The sequence below is a fragment of the Epinephelus lanceolatus genome, chromosome 16, assembly GCF_041903045.1.
Source record: "Epinephelus lanceolatus isolate andai-2023 chromosome 16, ASM4190304v1, whole genome shotgun sequence".
In the NCBI taxonomy this organism is placed as follows: domain Eukaryota; kingdom Metazoa; phylum Chordata; class Actinopteri; order Perciformes; family Serranidae; genus Epinephelus; species Epinephelus lanceolatus.
Window position 1 is genome coordinate 30,750,642 of NC_135749.1, and position 21,983 is coordinate 30,772,624.

At 42.3% G+C, this 21,983-nt stretch overlaps 1 protein-coding gene across 4 annotated transcripts in view; it reads right to left on the minus strand.

The window, feature by feature from the left end:
- pvrl2l (PVR cell adhesion molecule related 2 like) overlaps positions 1-21,983 on the minus strand; it is a 445,969-nt gene that overhangs the window by 278,545 nt on the left and 145,441 nt on the right. The gene's annotated exons all lie outside the window — the stretch shown is intronic.

Consider the following 21,983-nt stretch of genomic DNA (forward strand, 5'->3'; position numbering starts at 1 on the left):
CTCAATTTTTTTTCAAGAGATATACAGTACAAATTTTGATATCTTTTTGTCACTTTTTTTTTCTTGACAGTTGCAGTACTTCCTGTTGTCTTCATTTTCTCCTATATGTTGATTGTTATGCACCAAACACCAAGGCATATTGCTTGTATGTGAAAACCGACATACACCTACACCTATCTATAAACCTGATTCTGATTTTGAAGAACACATTTCTGATTGTATGTCAAAGCCCAAATATATTAAGTTTTCAAAGGAGCAATGTATTGCTACAAGCAGCAACTTTAGAAGTTACTTCTAACACACAGGGCCCACAAGAACCACTCATACAAAGAGATTTGTTCCTAAGTGGAACATACAGGTGATACTGATTTATTTTAGATACAAACAAAGTCCACAAGTGTTGCAGACATGTCATACAAGTCATGTTGATAGTCTGCCTCTCTCCACAGGGAGTAAACAAATATCTCAAATTAGTCATGGAACCATTGCTTTAGAAAGATATTTTTTGGAATCTAATGTGTCAAAAAACTGTCATAATATTTTCCCTGGTACGACGACTGTACTAACAATGGCAAACTCGTCTGTTAATCTCTGACAGGAGGACTTAAATCTCCACAGTGTGAAATTTGTCTTTTGTGGATGAGACTTTTGTGGATTAGGCAGTTTTATAAAGCAACTTTGGAAGCGTCTATTATGCTGATGATGACATTGCATGGATGTGCACCTCCCCGTCAGCAGGTGGAATTCATCAGGCTGAAATTAACAATTTACACTAAGTTTGTGCAGGTAAGAGGGTTTGGTGAATCCAACTTGGTGCATTCGTAAGAGTGAACCTCACAGAGAAAAAGAGACATTTCGGATAGGGAAACAAAAATGTTATTTCGTTCTCACTCAGTGAATATCTATATTGCTATTTCTAAAACAAAATGCTTCCTACTGAGCCATTTTCATTACACACCTAACATGACATATGACAACACTTGCTGAAGTCCTCTGGTCTGAAAGCTCACAGTACAGAGGCTTGAGAAGTGAGCCTCTGACTGAAGGGGCCCTTTCTCACAGAGCAGGATTTTAGAAGTTAAGTGAATATCTTTGATGAGTAAAACCCGGAACACCCTTCAAAGCAGGAACATGGTCTGGAGTAAAAAGGAGCTGCTCTGGGTGTTACATGGTGTCCAGATAACTTTGTAATCCTGGTCAGTGAGAGAGGCCCTTTGACGGGCTGGAAATGTCGGGAAAAGTGAACAGGAGATTGATTCAACAAATACTGCAGGGGTGCCCTTGAGCAAGGTATTCAGCCCTAAAAGCTGCTCTGTGGTGCACTGTGGCTGTCATTCCCAGGTGTTGAATGTATGGGACAGTGTGAATTTGGATACAGGATGCTGCTGGAGGAGATTTAAGATCAGATTAAGCTTACACGGATGAACCAGAGTTACAGACAAAAAGTTCAGCTGTGTGTGTTTTTCTCAGGAGTTATTTCAGCATAATGCACCAGGAGACATGCCTGAGTGTACAATCTACAAACGAGAAAAGCCTCCCCACTGCGGGCTACATTTACACATTAAATAACAAGAGCATCAACAGCGACGTTCAGGTAAAGAACAGCAAGTTCAATATCTCAGGTCTCTGTTTTCAAAGGCCCACCTTTGCAGATTGCGCTCTGAGCCTCTCTTGTATGGCACACAAACAAAAATAAATACCTGCACATTTGAAAGGCAGTGTCATCCAGTATCAACACTATGGGAGGAAAACAGCATATTCAAGAGCGAACGAATGGAGCAATTATACAGAGTGTTCACTTAAAGAAGATCAGCTGTGCTCCTTTTCATGGGAGGACAAAAGGTTAGAGATGGGAGAAAGTGGAGCGTGATACTGTCCATATGTTGAGCCGGATAAAGTAATACATCTCTGTCATATCTCGACAAAACAAAGGATTCACGGCGCCCGTGTCGATGGCTTTTGTTCGGTGCCTCCTTTCATGTGCAGGCGTTTTCTTTTCATGCCCCTGCCTTGTTGATCAAGGCTGCACGGCTCTCCTCAGACTTCCATTGAAGAGTTTGCCTTCCCTATCTGATGTGCTTCCACTGCTCAATACACTCGCATTCTGCCGCACAGATCAAAGGCCAGCGAGAAATTCATCAAAAGGAATTATTCACAAAAAAAAAGAAAGAAAGAGGAGAAGAGGATCAAGATATAAGAGATGTAGCACGGAACAAATTAGATGGTTATCCAATATTGGTAGAAAGGACAAGCAAAGGCAAAGGGGGCACAACGAGCGTAAAACTGGGAGAGAAAAATTCAGATTTCAAAAAAGGATGTGACATAACATGTACCTCATTTCATGTGTTATTGTTTGTTCAATCAGGAAATGTACAGCAGTGATGCTAAGGGACAGAGATGCATCGAGTACATGTGTGATATCCACAGTACAAACTGGTCCAAAAACCACTCAAACAACTTCAATCTTTGCTTTTAAACATCCACTCGAGTTCCCTCAGACCATCACAGCTTCTCTCCTGGTGCAATCTCGGAAATGGAGCAAATTGGCTGATTGATGTGATTCGGCAGCAACAAAAAGGAGTGTCCTCTTAAGGTTGGAGCAGACTGACATTGAAAACCAATAGCCAAACGAAAAACTTGAAACAAAAAATGTTCCAAAAGCATTCAATCTATTCTTTAGTGTCCTTGTGGAACTTTTTTTCATGCCCAATTCTAATGGAAACCAAAAAGTGTGCCCAGAAAAGCATCCTTAGAGACAACTTGCTTCACTACATGTTATCAGTCATGCTTCTGTTAATTAATTTACTCTGTACTAGATAAACTTCTTGAGTCTTCATACACTATTTGTCTTTGAAACGAAGGACGCAAGAGTGCAGTTACCATTTTCAGCATTTTAGCAGGGTCTGTGAGAGTGATTAAAGTTTTTCACTGACTGTTGATTAGGGCTGCAATTAAAGTGCAGCTCCATTATTATTATTATTACTATTATTATGATCATTATTACAAGTAGTAGTATTATTTCAAGGTTTTTATATCAGTCTGTAGCTTTCAAGTAGTGTTCTTTATGTATTTCAGAGTTTGTACATTTAGCTTTAAATTGCGCTTTTCTCAAGCCCTTCTAAAAACCTCTTCACATGTGACCTGACATAGGTTTCTGCATGATGATGTTGATACATATAAACCCATGTACTGCTGTGGACCTCACGTCAGTTTGGTTCCAAAACTCATGCAATAACACAAACAAACCAAATGGCCGAGGCAGCTGTAGACCAGCAACTCCTGTCTGCTGTGAGGTTAAATTCGTGTTTCTATCAGTGGAGTCTGGTGGCTTTGAAGAGGGTGATGTAATGGCTTCAGTTTGCTGTCAAAGAGGGCCGTCTGACAGCAAGGAAATGGTGAAAATAATCCAAATAGCGTACACTTAAACTGATGTAATTTTTTTTTTAGGTTGCCCTTTTCTTAGAGGGTTAAAATACTTTTACAGCCACCAGACTCCTTTAACAGAAACAGCAATTTTACCTCACAGAACATAAAGAGTTGCTGGTCTACCCCTGCCTTAAGCCTAGCTCACAATACACGATTTTCACCATGATTTTGACGTCACAGAGGATCTTGAGAGCCACCTTGGGTCGGAGGTGAGTTGGCAGATAGTCTGCCACGACGAGTCCTCATGTGTGAACAAGCCTACAAGCAAGTCGCCCCCTCGTCTGTGACTGGGACTGGATATCTGGCATGCTAGAAAACTGGAGAAGTGTGACACAACTGACAAAGAGCATCAGCCAATGAGAGGCGGGATATGTCCCACGTCAGCACGCAGGAGGAGGGAAGAAATGTGAGGAGGACAAGCCGCAGGGTTTCCAGGTCCACTTATTAGCCGCGACTTTAAGCTTGTTTCTACAGTGGGGTTACTTATTTGGGCTTGCTCTCTAAATGTCACCTTTCTCTATATATATCCATCTAATAAGTTATTTAAACGCATGATAGTCCCTTCTTTTGGGCTTGTTTCCATAGCCCTGGTTGCTTGTTTCTCTCCCAAAATCTGGCAACACTGACAAGCTGGCAAGCAACAACAACAATGGCGGCATCCATAGGACCACAGGGAGCGTGTTGTGTTTGGACCCAGGCCCTGGAGGCAGATCTGATTCAACACTGGGAAGAATACCCATGCCATTACGATGTGTTGTCTCCAAGTTAAAAACGTAGTTTGGTGACGTCACCGCGTTATCTATCTAACGGTACCTTATTTCGGTACATTTTAACCCTATGGTCCCTATGCCTTTTTGGGGGTATTTTTACTGCCTTCACTTTTAAGCTCATATCACAGTCATTATAAAGGCTACATACACATGCTATATCTTGTTTTTTTTTCAGGACAATCTGGACTAACCAGATTTGCCATCATTCCATGTCCTTCTATGTGCCTGTATTTTATATCAATTTTTATATCAATGAAAGAAAACAAATCTGTGTGCCTAAATTCTTACATTTTTACATGTATCTCACCATAGCAAGTTGGAATAAGACATATTCTGCCATATATGAAGAGGGGAGACTCTCTGGAATCTGGCAATATAAGAACCATGATGGTGGGACATTCTGTCACTTCACAGTTGGTCTTGTCATACAAAGTTTGATGGAGTGTCAACTGGACAATATGGAGATATTTGCATCTTGAAAGCTGGACTACAAATGTGGATAGACAGGGAGAAACACACGCAAGCCTAAGACATGGTAAGATACGATATTCCTCACTATATGAAGTGACTGATAACAAGATCTGTATAATGGATTGTAAAGAAATTCGTTTTTATTTTGTAGACAATTGATCTGTATTTAGAGCGTGATGGGATGACAGTACAGTGATGTGTGTGGTCCTGCGCTTTCATGTGATATGCGTGGCATTTCTGTGCGAGCCTGCGTTCGCGAGTAATCCATCCAAGAGTAATGTGTGTGCAAAGCTGTATGAAAGCTCTGTTATACATCATTTTATTGTAATTTTTTGCTGTGAAAACATTGGATTAGCTACATTGGAAAGCTACAATTCTGCTGTTTCTGCTGATATGTTTGGCTTCTCGCTAGGATGCACGGCCACGGAGAAAATCCACAGAGAAGAACGGGTGTGAATTTGGACGCACTATGCGATGTTCGGGCCCATAGTCTAAACTTCTCAGTTTCAACATTTTATTGAGAACATTTAGGAACAGTGCTGCACGTTAACTTTTGTCTGCACATTGTTTTTGTCGCCATTGTTGCTGAGTCTGAGGTGCGAGTCATGCGCTCTCGCTCCACCTCCGCCACCGAAATTTGGCACCGTTTCATTTTAAGTGAATCGGTACTTGGTAGTACCGACATGAATCGGTACCAAGTACAAAAAGTACCGAGTTTCGGTACCCAACCCTAACACACAGGTCGTAACACAGCTGGCGAGACTCCGGCTGACAGAAACACACGTCGTCAGGTATGAACACTCAAAAGATTACGATAGTCTCTGTGACGCAAAATCAGGGTGAAAATAGTGTAATGTGAACTAGGCTTAAGTTTACGTTATTTTATGACTTTCAAAACCAAACTAACGTGACATCCACAGGAGTACATTGCTTTGCGTCTGTGCCCTAGTATCTGTGTCTGCACAGGAAGCGTGCTGACCGCCATCTTCTGCAGGTAATAAACTGACTATATATCTATAAATTTGTTTTGTATTTGTTTATACAGTACAAATCCAATATTATATTGAATCTCAGTGTGTCTTCACCTGGTTAATAAAGATCTAATTATAATAGAATCGCACCATCTCCAAGCTTAGATCTTCCAAGCTAACACTTTCCCTCACTCTCCCTGCTGTCAGTGAATGGCGTGTGTAGGGGTTGAGAGGGTGAAGTTTCCCTTTAGGCCAGCCATGGAGCTCCGCAGCTGCTCCATCAACTTCTCAGTGAGCAACTGTCGCTGCAACGCCAATCTGTAGCCACAGTTTCAGTACCTGGTCTATTTTCCTATCTGCATGATCATAGTTAAAACCTCGTATCACTGCCAGACGAGCAGAAACAGACACAGACACACAGACACAGACACAGACACAGACACACACACACACACACACACACACACAAGCAGACAGACAGACAAGCCCTTTTTAAAGAGGAATTGTGCAAATTTGCTGGAAAGCCCAATCAGTCTTTTTTCAGCATTGGCAGTATAAAAACAAAATCAGGGAGTGCAGCGAAATGCCGCCTACCTACTTTTGTTTATACAGAATGTGCCTTCTTCACGGCAATGGGGGCATGAGCAAGTAACAAAGCATGTAGCTCAGCATGTGACGTAAACAGTGACGTGGAGGAAAGCCGCGGCTCGTCAGTCCTTTGGCGATTCTCTTGTAAGTCGGCCTGTCCTTCACCGTCCCCGTCATTTGACAGTTAATGGCCTCTTCGTTTGCGAGGACAAGGAGGGCGCGCAAGTCCTTGTCTCCCCAGTTGCTCATCTTTACAGTGTCAGTCAGGTTTGCGTTTCCCTCTTGCTACTAGCTGCTCGCTAATTCCTACTGTCAGCTGTTTCCTGTTTATCCACCGCCAGTGGGTCGCACGTGCGGCGTCATCAACAGCTCCCCCCACAAGTCCTCAACAGCCCCTCCTGTTGCGGAAGCCCGCCTCGGTCTGTTTAAACCAAAAAGGTTGCACCAATATGACTACCCTACGAGGCGGAAAATTGGGCATCTCAGATCAACTCACCAGTCTGGCTCTGTATGTCTAAACACTCGCAGCTTGCCGGCAAAACGGCCCAACATTCGCTGAAAATCTGGCAGTGTAAAAGGGGCTACAGAGACAGAAGATTAGCTGTATGTATGATTAGAAAAGAGCAGAGAATTGCCTTTACTACGTCAAACATGCAGCTTGTTATGAAATTGCACTTTTGTTGTTACAGGGTACTGTTGGGTACCACTACCTTATTCTAGGTACCAGAATTGGAGCTGGTTCAAATGTGAATGGTACCCAGGACTCCTAACCTAAACCAAGAAATGCCTTAAGTGCAACACACACCGCCGCCATACGGCGTGCGTCAAAACGCCCGCCTCCATTATATTCTATGAACCAACCCACACTGGCGCCGGCCGACGCGCGGCGCCGCTCTGCTTCAGCCCACTGCTTTATTTCCAGCGCGGCCGGCGCTCATGGCGGCGCTGCGAGAAAAGCCTTTTATGTACGTTTCGGCCGCCGTAGTATCAACTCCGGTTGTTTCAAATTTTTAATAAGACGACTTTGATAAGAAACTCACCCGTGAAATCCAAGTTGTTGTTGCCTCAAAGTTTTTCCTCTTCTTCTTCCATTACTAGCAGTTGGCAACCATTGGCAACTAGTGTAGGTACAGCCACCTAGTGGGCTGGGGTGGGAAATACACGTCAACGGTGCTGCTGCGCGCTGCTGCCAGTGTGTGTTGGGGGGCAGCACCTGACGTCCACAGCGCCGCGCCGGCGGCAGTGTGTGTTGCACTTTACTGTCATGAAGCCCTGAAGGCAAACTTCTACCAACAGCTGAGAGCTGTAACCTACGTCACTGCTTTGTGCTTCCAGCTGAGTGGGAGTTTCCTTTTGAAAAACACAGTTAAGAAAGTAGATGGACTCGCCTTTTAATAAAACTTTCAGTGATGATTAATCTGTTGGAATTTTTTCTTTTATTATTAAACCAATTTTTACATATATAAAATGCAGGAAAGTGCCCATCACAAGTCCCAAGATCATCAGATCTTGGGGCCTGACTAACACTGGTTCAGTGGGCTACTGGCATACAGCCCTGCTCGTTTTTTATTTCCTTTTTTTGCCAGGCGGTTTCTGGCACAGAGGTCCTCACACTTATCTACCAGCTATCACAAGGATCTATTCTCTGATCTTTATTTATGTCCAGGCCTTTTTTTCGGCCTGTAGCCCAGCTCCGACTGTGAGGCTGCTGTCCACATACTTACAGTGCCAGTCTCACTGCAATTACATCCACCTACACCACAATCAGATGTGTTTAGCAGTACTGTTATAAGCCCATTAGTGTTTACTTACATGCAAGTGCCTCCTCTCCTGCTGCATGATCTGCTTTTTAACTCTCACCTGGCACACTAAAAGGGTTTATCACACAGAGGAAGCTGGCTCATTGGTGTGTGTGTGTGTGTGTGTGTGTGTGTGTGTGTGTGTGTATGTATGTGTGTGCATGACACCTGCCACTCTCATATTTGCTCATAATCTCCATAAAAATTAGTAGATTTTAAAAAATCTACATTTCCAAGTCAGATACATTGTTATGCATACTCCATAGAATATAATTAAATAACTTCCCCATATCTTAAAGGTCCACTTGTCAGTCAGGTCTTTCCATGATGCACCAACTAATTTACATTTCAATACAACTTCAGACCTACAGCAGGTTAATTTTAAATGGATTTCTCACAGCGTTTTAAGCCTGAAAACAGCCAAAAACAGAGGCCATGTGACTGCCAACTGAAGCCATAAATATGCAAAATGGTTAACAGCGGAGACATTTTAATTATCAATTAAAGGAAGAAGCCAAGAAGCTGGAAACATTTAACATTTTACAAGCAAAACAAATTTATCACTAAGTCTGACCCATATTTTACCAGGTTTCACAGATTAGATTTGTTTTTAATCTGTTTTGTTGCAAAAAATCAACTTGTGATTCATCACCCCTGGGTTGGCTCAGACTGCGAATCACTGAGATAGACGGGTGGATTCCAACAAAGGGGGTGGATTTGGCTCGTTTGATTTCAAAGATGACGCTGGTCTGTTTTAACAAGCACTCCTCAGTGAAACACTAAGACGAGAGTAATGTGGCCAGCCAAGCACTGAGCCCTAATTATTGATATTTTCTGCCAGAACGAGAAGCAAGTGGCAAATAACTGGATTACAAAGCTGAACACAAATTAATAAGGGAAGATCAGGAGACGAACACCAGCGTTAACGCTTCTGCCTCCGACGATGACACGGAGCTGGAGATGGGAGGGGGACCGGGGCTCCATGTGTACAAGAAACAACCAGCAAAACATTCACAAAGATTAAGTAAGGGGTTTGTACGTGGAGCTCAGAGATCACGAGGCCCCTGAAGTGTTTCCAGGGAATCCCCAACGGAATTTTACTCTCATTAATGTTTAAAAAATGTCTCTCACTGGTCTTTGAACAAAACTGGGCTCCATATCTTCATGTATGTAAGCTAGGGAAAGTTTGACAGGTCAAAAACTAAAAGCTGCACGATTTAAAATTTTGTTTCCATTACAGCGATAATCAGGTATTTCATCCAAAATGATTATTTCTGCCTCAAGCGCTGTCCAATAATTAATCTTGTGCTAAAAGGTAAAACCATTTGAAATCAAAAATCACTGTTCCATGAACAAGCATCGAAAGATCATCACTCACCGGCAGGAATCCCGATGAGTTGGAAGCCACACTAATCACTAATAAAGCAGGTGATTCTGGTGAATGCAGCACATTTGTTCTTATAGCCCTGCCTCCTCCTATGAATCCTCATTACACCCTCAGCCAGTTGTCATAACACTTAAACACCAAGTGTTCGGTTCACACACTACAGGGAAGAGCTGCCCTCCCTCTGAGGATGTGAACAGCAGGTATCGAAACAATTAGCTGACAACTAATAGATTCATTACTCTTGTAATTATTTTCAAAGTCAAAGCCAGCCCACTATCCCCGGCAATCACAGGGAAACTAGAGTTGGCGTCCCACCACAGTCTGAAAGTTAATGTTTTCTGTTTGAAAACAGTTGCCACAATAATTTCCCTACACCTTAATCATATCTTAACCACATTTTAAATGCCATAACCACAAGCTTTCAGTAATCTAAAAAAACACTGCTTCCCTAAATCACCATTTGTAAATCAATTACTTGCCCCATGTTCTGTCTACATATCAGAAGGTCGGTGGCTCGATTCCTCGCCTCTGCAGTCTGCATGTCGACTTGTCCTTGGACAACTTGAGTGTTTTAAAAGGCGTTGGTTGAGATTCACACAAGTCACACAACAAAACAACGCAAACAAACCACTAATTGAGCCAATGGAAGAACAGCAGCTACTGTGTCAAGTGAGGTAAAATTACTGTTTTTGTCAGTGGGGTCTGGCTTTGAAGTGAGCATGGTTAAGTTTCACTACTGACGCTTCAGTTCCCTGTCGGAAAGGTCTGTCTGTTTGTGAGGTACTGAGCACACAACAGGATAACCAAGACTTTCATCATGCTGCACAAGCTGTGTGAGAGTTTGTGAATGGATGTTTCAATATGGTTTTGTAGTTGTTGAAGATGCCTATAACTTCAATGCCTATAACTTCAGTTGATCAAGAATTTTCTATGTTTTGGATTCTTCGTTCACTGGAGGCATACAAGAAAACAAAGTCTTCTTCATGAATTCAACACGACACTGGGTGCGTAATTGATATACAAATGGTCATTTGGGGGTGAAGTATTCCTTTAACCATAGTTGCCAGGCACAGATATTTATATTATTGTACAAAACCAGCTGTATATAGAATAAAAAACATAGGATTAAATCATTTCTGCAATTTCTTCGTAGGTGACCTGTAGCACATTTCATAACAATCATGATGCAAGGTGTTTTGTCTTCCTGTCGGTGATGCCATATCAATACAATATCGCGATTTGCGATTGCGATTACAATATAATTACAATAAAATGTAATAAATAAATGGTATCATGAGTCTTTTGTGCTTGATTCAGTGTTTCCCCTACATTATATCAGGGGGCACTGACCTGACCTGACATAGTTATTGTTTTTGACAGACAGTGTGTCAATGACCATCAACAGACTGAGCACAGTCAAACACGCTGCTCACAAAGCAGCGCAGCACGGAACTGTACACACAGCGGAGCGAGCATATGTTGCGTTCAGGCGTTGTCACGTAAATGACAAATTCCAGCGCCATAGCACAACACAGCAGCATGTCATGTGGGCCGAACCCGAGCACATTTGCTCAATTTTTCATTTGTTATGGAGTCCATGATTTCCCTGTGACACTTACAAATGTTTGCTTAACTGTGCTTGGATGTTGTTTTATGAGGCTCTGGCGGCTTCCAGTTGTCTCTTTGTCTTTAACGTTACACGGCTCGGCTTTCTCTCGCATGCACTCTTTCTACTTTTCCCAGTGCTGTGCTGTCTCAAGTGTTGATATAGATTGGTCATGCTGCCGCGGGACGTGGCGACTTTAACTTTTACACAGCACACCTTTCAGGTACGGCGACGTTGGACAGAAAGACGTGCTGTGTAAAAGTTTAAAAGTTAAAGTCGCCACGTCCCGTCTCAAGTGCTGATATAGATTGGTCGTGTTGCCGCGGGACGTGGCAATTTTAACTTTTAAACTTTTATACAGCGAATCCAAAGTATCGCCATGTAACAGACGTTTTTTTCGCCACCAACTCAGCCTGTTCATGGTCGAGCTCATGCTCCTCTTCAGCGTCTGTGTTGGTCACTGCTGCACGCCGGCTGCACGCACCAAGATAGCTTGTGGGCGTGATGTCAACAAACTCCACACACTACAGGAGAGGCTGTCACGTTCACAGGCACACACGTTAACATTTATTTAGCCTACATTAAATCGCAAATCGCAGCCTTTTATGCAGTTATGTAATCGCACAGCCTGACATCGCAATTGCGATTGCGATTAGATTAATCATGCAGCACTATTATGCTGGTAAAATCCTGTTTTGTGAGGAAGCACTTTGGGCCGATTACATGGCCAATTTGACCATGAAAAAAAAAAACTGATGTCTTTATTGGTTACTTGTGGTTTTTATCTTTTGCATTCAGGAGGTTTTGGATTCATGAGCTACTCAGTTTCCTCTCAGTGTCTACCAACAGGGCAAACCAGAGCAGACATCATGAGCAGCAATTAGGAGTACAGGAAAAACCCTGTGAGTGAAGCTCAGCTACCTATTTAACAGGTGCAAACATCCTTTGATATCCGGAGTGCTGCAGCATACATTTGGGTTTGATACTTTCTAAAACAACTCTAAAGTTTTCTACAATTTCTGGCTCATTACTGACTAAAGCGGTAGATAAAAGTATCTCAGTGTTGAAGTAGATGAGAGTGAGTTGGTTGGGTGGGCGGAAATGTAATCGTGACTTGGATAGAAGTGAATTGAAGCTGAGAAAGTAGCTTGCAAAACAAAACAGAAAGCGTGGCTACCCTCTTGGTCATACTTAGTAAACAAAACGCCTCTTACGAAAAAAACAGAAAACATACTTTTTGAGCTATTAACTCATTAAATAAAAGAAATGTAATACTCATAAATGCAAATAACAGCCATTTCTCGTAGGGGCAACCTGTTGATACAATATTCCACAAGCTAATGAAGCAGCATTCAGCCCTCTTGGGACACATTAAGTGACCTCAAATAAACAGAAGCCCAGACAGAAACATTTGCAGAGGGAGGAAAAAAGCTACAGTGCAGAACAAACCAGAACAACAAGAACAGGGGCATGCAGAACAGAGCTGAATAAAACAAGAGAGAAGAAGTACAGGACAAAAAAACACCTCAACACAAGAGCGGGACATTAAAACAGCGATACAGAGACTAGACAGACGAGAGCAAAACAGCAGAACAGAGCAGAGCAGAGTGAGCGCTGGAAATGCAAACAAGGAAGAGACATCGACAGTTAAGACGGGGAGAGTTGGTGCTCTTTGTGTTCCGAAATGAAGAGAAATGAGGAGAAATGGATGCAGGCCTGCAGGGAGGGAGGGCAGAACACTGTGTACCAGCACATTATAGTCTGAAATTACATAGGACACAATCTCTCCGCTCTCGCTCCCTGATACAATTCAATTCATACCCAGGATTCCTATTTGTCTCTGGCTAGCCCTGCTACCACCAAAATCATATCCAGGAACCCATTTCCTCCCTCTCTCTCCTTGTCTTTCTCTCTCTTGGCGCAGTGATGACAGCTCTACCATATTAACAGTATGAGAACTGCTGCGACTGGGCATCTGCAGGTGGTGGGGGTGTGTGTATGTGCGTGTGACCTCAGCAAATCTATTATCTCTGCAGGTATCAAGATCACATCCAACAGTCCTGTAGGCTGGCCAATCACCGCCAACACAAGCTGGTTTCTGTGTGTGTGTGTGTGTGTGTGTGTGTGTGTGCATGCATTTGGGTGTGTCTTTGATCTCTGGCTGTCCTTGCCATGCCCCCCATCTCTTTCTCTCTCTCTCTCTCTCTCTCTCTCTCTCTCTCCCTCTCTTGTGTAAACACACATACACCACACACAGGGCGGCCTGTGTTGGCAGTTGGCAGTAACGCACACACACACATGCAGCAAGAGCCCCCAGCTGTTTTCAGTCTCTGTCCTGTCGAACTGACAGACACTAAGCAGACCGATCTCCTCAACTCGAGCCGCCAGCCTCTCCTCCTCCCTCCTGCCCTCTGACTGACTCCCCTCCACTCTCTCTTTACTTCCCTCTCCATCTCACTCATATGTCATCTGCTACCCTCCTGCTCCTGTTTCGTGTCTCTCTCTCCCTCTCCATCCCTCCCCCCCCGTCGCAGTCCACATTGCTCTCCCTCACCTCCTCCAGACCATCTGACCCTCTGACATGAATGTGAAGTGTATATTAATAGAAAAGGAACAGCCTTCAAACATTTACATGAGACATGATTCAGCGAGGAAACTCGATGTTCCCGGTTACATCATAAATGATGAAACTACAGGTATCAGGTGACCCACTGCATAATCACCTTAGTGTAGGAGAAAAATGTATATCTACATAAATTAAATCTATGTAAATTAGACAAATACAAAACAAGCTTAATTTAGAGTCCCCCTCTGCTAAAGAAATGTGTTTATCTTATGTTTATATCCACTAAACTGCCTGATCTTGACTATACTGACTTGTATGTGTAAAATGTGTTACTATGAAGTGTTTTCACACTCCTCTACTGAAGGAGGCGATATCTGTGCACATTCCTAAAATCTGAGATTTAAATGTATTCCAGGCAGCTAGATTAGGTATGTCACTAATAGAGATGTGCAGGGATGACTTTTTTGTAGGCCAACCCAGAAGTTAACATTGGTTCCCTCAACAAAAAGCCAATATGATATTTAAGCTGGATTTTGAATTATAGACCATTTCACTGGAATTACATTGCTAGGCAAGAGCTTGGGTCCATGTTTACTTCCTGTCAGCTGATGTCTTTCACATACAGTACATTGCAAAGCACTCCAATAGAAAATACTAAAGAGCCCAGTTAGAATAATTGTGTTATCATGCTTGAAGTGTACCGCAGAAAATGAGCTCTGTGGCAGACCAGAGTTTTGATACTTTCACGTTCTGCTCAGCAACATAATCTTCACAAATGAACATCACTTTCATGATTTTTTAAGCTTAAACACAATTGTTGGACTATGTATGTTAGGCTACAAACGAACTACACCATGACTGCATGACTTCAATGTCACGACAACAATAAGACTGTAAAGGCTGTAAGTCTCATTTAGCCACTTGTTAGCAACTACCTTGTATAAGACACTTAAACACATCAAAGTACATGAGTGGGGAATTTGCTGTATTATCTTATGTCTTATTTTAAGCCTATCCCAGTTGGCATTGGGAAAGAGGCGGGGTACACCCTGGACAGGTCGCCAGACTATCACAGGGCTGACACATAGAGACAGACAACCATTCACACTCACATTCACACCTACGGGCAATTTAGAGTTATCAATTAACCTAATCTGCATGTCTCTGGACTGTGGGAGGAAGTTGACATGGGGAGAACATGCAAACTCCGCACAGAAGGGCTCCCTCCTGGGATTGAACCATGAACCCTCATGCTGTGAGGCGACAGTGCCACTACACCACCGTGCTGCCCTGTCATAGAATAGAACATGAAAACCTCTTCAGCTTGTGTTAACCATAAACCTACTTTCAGACTTTTAATAATAAAAAAAAAGACTAAAAACCCAATGACTTTAGGACGAGGACAGCAGAAGTGCAAAAACGCTAACTCATTTCTGGGTTCTAGGACTTATTCTTGTGCCAGTCGCTGTATACAATGGAAAACACATATCAATGGGGGAACAGATTTTGACGCAACACTGGCAAAGAAACCTGAAACCAATGTAAAGACACTGTAACATTGTCCTCGATATTAATGTATTTGTCACAACCACTGTGTCAACCACTGAACGTTACAAGCTAGGAAGCTAACAAATAGCATTAACAGATGGAAGATGCTAACTATACTTGTGATTCTGATATGTCTGCTCGTTGAAGATTTTGGTGCTCAACAGACCCTTCATTAGAGTCTGGGTCTGACTCAAACATGTTCGGCTGAAACTCTCTGATGTTTCACCAATGCTAAGGTTAGTCATCTTAAAGAGTACTCCTCTTACAAAGGTCAACCTGGAACTAGCAGCCCTGAAGAAAGCAGTAAGCAAGCTACTTCTTCCGTTTTATTCTCTCTTCTTTTTTTTCACTTTTTATGTGGGAAAACTATGTCAAACAAAATATTAATCATAGCAGAGTATTTTTAAAACTTTATAGGTTATATATCCACTAGAACATGTTAACATGCTTTAATGTTCAAAAAAACACAATATTTTTCTGATACTGCCTGTGCCGAAACATCTGCATTCACCCTCTGTCTGAAACACTCTGTTTTAGCATCTGTCTTGTTAAGCCGCCCTCCCAAAAAACCTTAATAGCTGTGACATCACAACTTCCCGGAAGTCCTGAGGGCTTGCTTAAAGGCAAAGTTTCTGAATACGGACTGTCTGCATGTCTCTGTGGATTGAGCATTTTGGTACAGTATTTATATATGAGCTTTACCAGTTTTATAATAAAAAAAGGCATGGAACTCTGACTTGTTTCAATATGGGACCTTTAAAATGTGTCTGGAGGGGGGACTTTAACGATATGTTACCATGCCGATGTTTGGCAGGTACAATGTTTGTCATGTTCACCATATTAGTTTAGTTAGATGGCTGGCTAACATTTGCTAATTAGGACAAAACAAAAGAGCTGAGGCTGATGGAAATGTCATGTGTTTTGTGGGTATTTGGTCATAAACAAAGTAACAAACAATTTGGAATTTTAATGTGATGATGGCCCTGTCAGCGAAGCGCAAAGTTATCAGGATACTTTCTTTGGGAAGATATGAGTGCTTGCACCAAATGCCATGGCAGTACAATAGTTGCAGAGACACGGGCTAAAAATCCATTATCTTAAAAGGTCACATTTTTTCTACACTTTAGTTGGTCTGACAGTAGCTTAGGAAGATTGGGATACATTGACCTGAAAATCCAAGGTGATTTAGCAAAGGCATTTAATATTAACAACCAATAAGCCTGGTATATTGCATTTTTAATTAACTGTGCACTGTGTCTCACACATTTTTAAATTCTAGGACCTTTCTGAATCACTGTTGAAGGCTAGATATCATGGAAGCACCGTAACAGGTATTGAAGTCAAACAATATTAAAATCATGTACAAAATGAAGCATCTTATCCACCTACAATGATAAAGACAGAAAAGGAACAGATCTCTGTGTTGTTTCCTTGGTGAAGTCCCCACTTCTTCTGTAACACTACATTTACTTTATAATAACTTACTTTGCCCCTGCTCTCTCCTCCTTCACTTGCACAACGCATCACGCCTCTTATTATCTGTCTGCTGGCCTCTTGACTCCAACAATATGTCGCCGCATTCTGCTTCCAGTTTGACAGTCTTATCTGCCTCAGGGAAGACAAGCTAAACTGATGTAGTGGGGGGTGAAGCGGCTGCCCTATTTATGTTCTCCTTGGAAATGAGACTCCACATAAAAATGTTTTATTTTACATTTACAACAGTAAGTGCACTCCCTGCAAGGGTAATGGGACAAATAAGGAGCAGATTATTGGAAATTTGAAGCACACGTTGTTTTTTGTTTTGTTTTATTACTTTGGGACAAAACTTTGTCCACCCAATTAAGGGGTCAGGAAAAACATATTTCCCCACTTATCTCTAGTGGTATCGAGCTATGCAGATATTGATACTGAAATTTGTACCTCCAACCCAAGAGTACAGTTCTAGTAAATGGAATTTCTTATGTGGAGCCCACAGCACTGAATTACATTTAAAAATCTCAACAGTAATACACTGGTTTCCACAGACCTCAACATTCTTTTAAAAGTAGTTCCCATGAAAGCCCATTCTCATTCTAAGTGCGTCAAATACAGCAGCTTGGTCAGCTGACTTCAGCGTCTGATTCTGACACACACGGCACCCTTTAGCTTCTGTATGAGACTCACTGGGCTTTCATCCATCCATCCACTTTCGTAACCACTTATCCTCTTGAGGGTCGTGGGGGGGCTGGAGCCTATCCCAGCTGACATTGGGCGAAAGGCGGGGTACAACCTGGACAGGTCGCCAAACTATCGCAGGGCTGACACATAGAGACAGACAACCATTCACACCTACGGACAATTTAGAGTCACCAATTAACCTGCATGTCTTTGGACTGTGGGAGGAAGCCGGAGTACCTGGAGAAAACCCACACTGACACGGGGAGAACATGCAAACTCTGCACATTCAAAACATCTACAAGCAGAGGTGCCTGCTATTAAGTCATCTGAAACACTTCTAATGTGTCCAGTGAGACCAGCACCCAAAGATTTGGGTGAGTTTGCAATCAATTGCTCGCCCACTGGCATCATTGATGTTGTACAAAGAGCTAAGGGGGGAGATGGAGGCGTCAAAAAGACACAAGACTTTCACACTGGAGACTGCTGTCTGTGTACTGTGAAAACCCAAAAGTCAACGTTGAGTTTTTTTTAAACTACGTCATGTAGTTCATGTAGTAACATCACCTGACATAAGTTTCCCTTGACATGTGCTGCATTGGTCACTTGACATACTCATCAACTTACCTAATAAGTAAAGTTTTGTAACAAACTTATTTTAACCCAAACCATGAGCTTTTTTCTAAACCTACACAAGCAGTATATTCCCTCTGAACACAAAAGTTTATTTTGAAAAGGCACTATGCATGTAAAGAGTGGAAACTGGCATGCTGTCCTTGAGCATCCAAAACTGAAGCTAGAGGGTTACCTAGAGCATGAGTTTGAAGTGTATGTGCGACTGATAATGCTGCACGATGTGACAAGTTGGGAGTGAGAATATGTTGCCCATTAAAACTGTTCACAATAGCACCTGTGGAAGTAGGGATCACTGCAACTGACAAAAAAGGTGTTGCTGTTGATTTTTTTTTGGTCTGTTTTTGTTTTTATGGTCTGGGCTAGACTGTTCAAATGTTGGATTTTTTTTTGTGCCTTCAGTAATATTTTAGACAACTGTGTGCTTCCAACACAAACAAACAAACATGCACAATACCAGGTCCATAAAGAAAAGGTTTTCCCAGCTTTGTGAAGAATGTGACCAGCCTCCACAGAGCCCTGACCTCAACCCTATCACCTCACCACCTTTGGGATGAACTGGAACGTCGAGTTCAAGCCGGGCCTTAACCCTCTACATTAGTACTGCACCTCACGGGTGCTCTTGTGACTGAATGGCAACAAATTCCTGCTTCCTGGCTCCAAAGTCTGGTGGAAAGCCTCTACAGAGGACTGTTACAGCAACAGTTTTGTGTCCACGGTATTGGAGATAGCAGAGATGACTGTGCTGATTAATACATTTGGGAGAGCTGTAAGTTGAGAAGTTTTCAGCCAGAGTGTCAGAGCTGCAAAGGTTTCAAAATCTCATTTTAAAGACATAAATCATCAATATACAAAAACTGTTACATCGACTCAGAACATTAATGGAGCAATAATATAAACACTAACACACAGTGATGACCCAGACAGCTCCAATATGTAGTTAATTACACTACTACACAGTCACTCTCTCTCTCTCTCTCTCTCTCTCTCTCTCTCCCTTTTTACTCTGTTTACAAGACTGTCGTTCGTCCTCACCTTCCCTCAGGCTCATCCAACTCTCTTGACTCTACCTCTCCTCTTCTCTGCCATATCCCTCTTCTCTCTATTTTTGTCTGCCTTTCTCCCTTTGTCACAGTTGTCCCCTCCCTCACCCACATTTTTTTTTCTCAAGGTCAGCCTCCTGCTCTCCTCCTCTCTCAGACACCCACTGTCCCCCCTGCCACTCTCTTTCCCCCTCGTCCTCTTTCATCTCCATCATTTTGTGTGCTCCTCTTCATCTCTCACCCTCCACGCCACTTTTCTCTGCTTTCATCTGCTCCTGGCGTCAAGTCGGCCGTCCTCACATCCAGTGGCCCGTTGCATCGCTCATTTTCCTCAAAGCCCTGCTCCTTGTATCTCCTCTCTTTCAGTCTGATTGCTACACTTTCTCTTCTCCAACACTCTTGTTTTTAAAGTTTTCCAGAAGAGCAATCACCACATGCTGTCATGTCGCTAAGAGATGATATGACTTTAGTTAGAACCCTCAAGAAAGGTACTTGTCTAAAAAGCCTGAGGGTTGTGACCAGTGTGGATAATCTCATGGCCCATAATTGCCCACTACTCCCAAAACGTTGCTATTTATACATTTTATGTTACTGGCATTTACTGCAATTCAAAACTACGTTTTTTTCAAACCTGTTGCTTTAACTTCACTGTCTGCAGACTATCCAGTTTCACCTTTTACTTGACAAGCACATCGTTACATAAATGTGTTGGCAATTCAGGTCACTTTTATGTCAGTCATGTCAATCATAAGTCTTAAAACAGCCCCAAATTCTTCTGCAACACTTCCAACCTGCCATGAGTATCTAAATGTCAACTGGATGCTGTTGGATTGATGTAAAGACCACAGTAGCACAAGGTAAAATACAAAGAGAGATATTAAAACCACATCTTGTCTTGCTCATTAAGACCACTGTAATATATTCATCACTAAATTTTTAAACTCGTGTGCACAAAGAAAATCAATTTAGTTTAATAAACTGTGAATCACTTTGAATATGGAGATTCGTCTCATGTCAGATCAATCCCTGAACTTGATTTTTCTTTTCATGGTAACTCCAGGGAAAATACATCATACAACCTCAATAATAATCCAACCAGCTGTTTCCCTCTCTATCTGAGGATCCAGCAAAAAGCTGAGCACACCTGAATTAAATCAGATTTCAAACTTAATGGCTTGTGCACTGTCGAACTTTATAAAATAGCCCGCAGAGTTTGCTCCCTTATAATATCAATTTTTGAATTTAGGAGAAAATGTATTGGTGGATTCACAGTGAGAACACTCGTGCTCATAACAGTCATTAATTAAGCCTAATTAAGTTTCAAAATCCATCACTAATGGAGACTTTGAGAGAACTGAGAACACTTCTTTATATCATTACTTTTGAAATTGCTGTTTTCCAGCAGCGCAGCTCCTCGATGGATGTCAGCTGCCCAATGTGGCAGAATACTGTGGCACTATAATGTGTTGCCATGTTTGAATATATAAGTCACCTTGAGTCTGGATGACAAAAAGTTGTTTCACTCATAGAATAACACAACAATGTTACATATTCCATGTTTAAGAAAGGACTTAGCAGCTATCAACTTTTTAAAGGGACTCTATGTGAAATTCAGAGAATTCAAGTTGTCTGCACATGACTCTCAATATGGTATCTGAGTTGGCTGCTAGCAGCTAACGCCGCCAACTGCCTAATCAGTGCTAAACAATGGCAACAGTGCTGACAGGGATTAGCAGTCTATCAACTTTAAAAAAGGGGCTCTATGCGAAATTATGAGCATATGAGTTGTCTGCACATGGTTCTCAACATGGAGGTGGCTAAGCCGATGGCTAGCAGCTAACAATGCAAACTCTGTCAAACAATGACAACAGTGCTGATAGAGCTAGCAGTGTTAACCAAGGGATAACCAGAGCTAGTTGCATAACGGTCCTGATATCAGTGGTGGTCACCTAATGAGCGCAGTGCAAAGTGATGGAGATGAGCTAGCCAATGGGATACACACATGTGCTAACATGCAGTCACAAACCAGCTCAGTACAACAAGCCACAGAGAAGCTCGTAATACTGCACGCACAGAGGTCCCGTGACTTCATTCTCTGCTAAGGACGCCATTACTTCACTATATCTTTATAAAGCAAATAGGGGTTTGTTTTTATGGTAATACTCTGAATGTTGCATTCAGAACCTTTAAGTCTCTACAAGTTGTTTCTATTCTTGATTTGATCAAATCAGTCACATGTATCTCACATGCATTTCAACAAAAATCAGCAAAAAATCGACTGTGATCTTCTGAGCATTGGAACTTAAAAGCTCACTTTAACCCTTTAAAACCGGCGGGAGCGCCCGCGATCCCATTTGCATATTGATTTTTAAATGCCGGTAGAATTGCAACCAAATAAGATAGAGCAATAATTCTTTTTGCATTTAAAACCGGAGGAGTTACTCTAACTTACCATGCATTCATCATGTCCCAGAGTGCTGATTCCTTGCACTGACAGGTTTGTAGAAAAACAGTAAAAAGCGCTAAGAACAAAAACATTATAATCCTGATCTCAGGTATTCACAGCACTTCCTATGTTGGACTAAACATCATCACGTTGTGAGCATGAACTGTCACGTTATTTTCTTGCGTGTCTTTCTCGCAACACTACCCGCGGCAACAAGGAATGACGTCATTTCCCGGGAAATTCCTCTCTTTCTTCCGCGGTAAATATTTCTCTCAGCTTGCAGTCACACACTAGCTCTCGCTCTCGTTTAGTATTTTACTCTTTCACAGCAACACTTAGACACACACACACACACACACACACACCAGACACTCACCATACACTTGCACACATATATTTATGGAACCGCAACAACCCGGACGCGCGAAACGGCTTTTCTCCCGGCACGAAGCTTTCAAGCTAATTACAGCGTCGGATGAAGATTCAGTCCACTCATTTGGTCCGGATTCTGCCGACAGTGGAGATGACGCCGACCTCATCCAAGGGAGAGATCCTTCCTATGACATGTATGTATA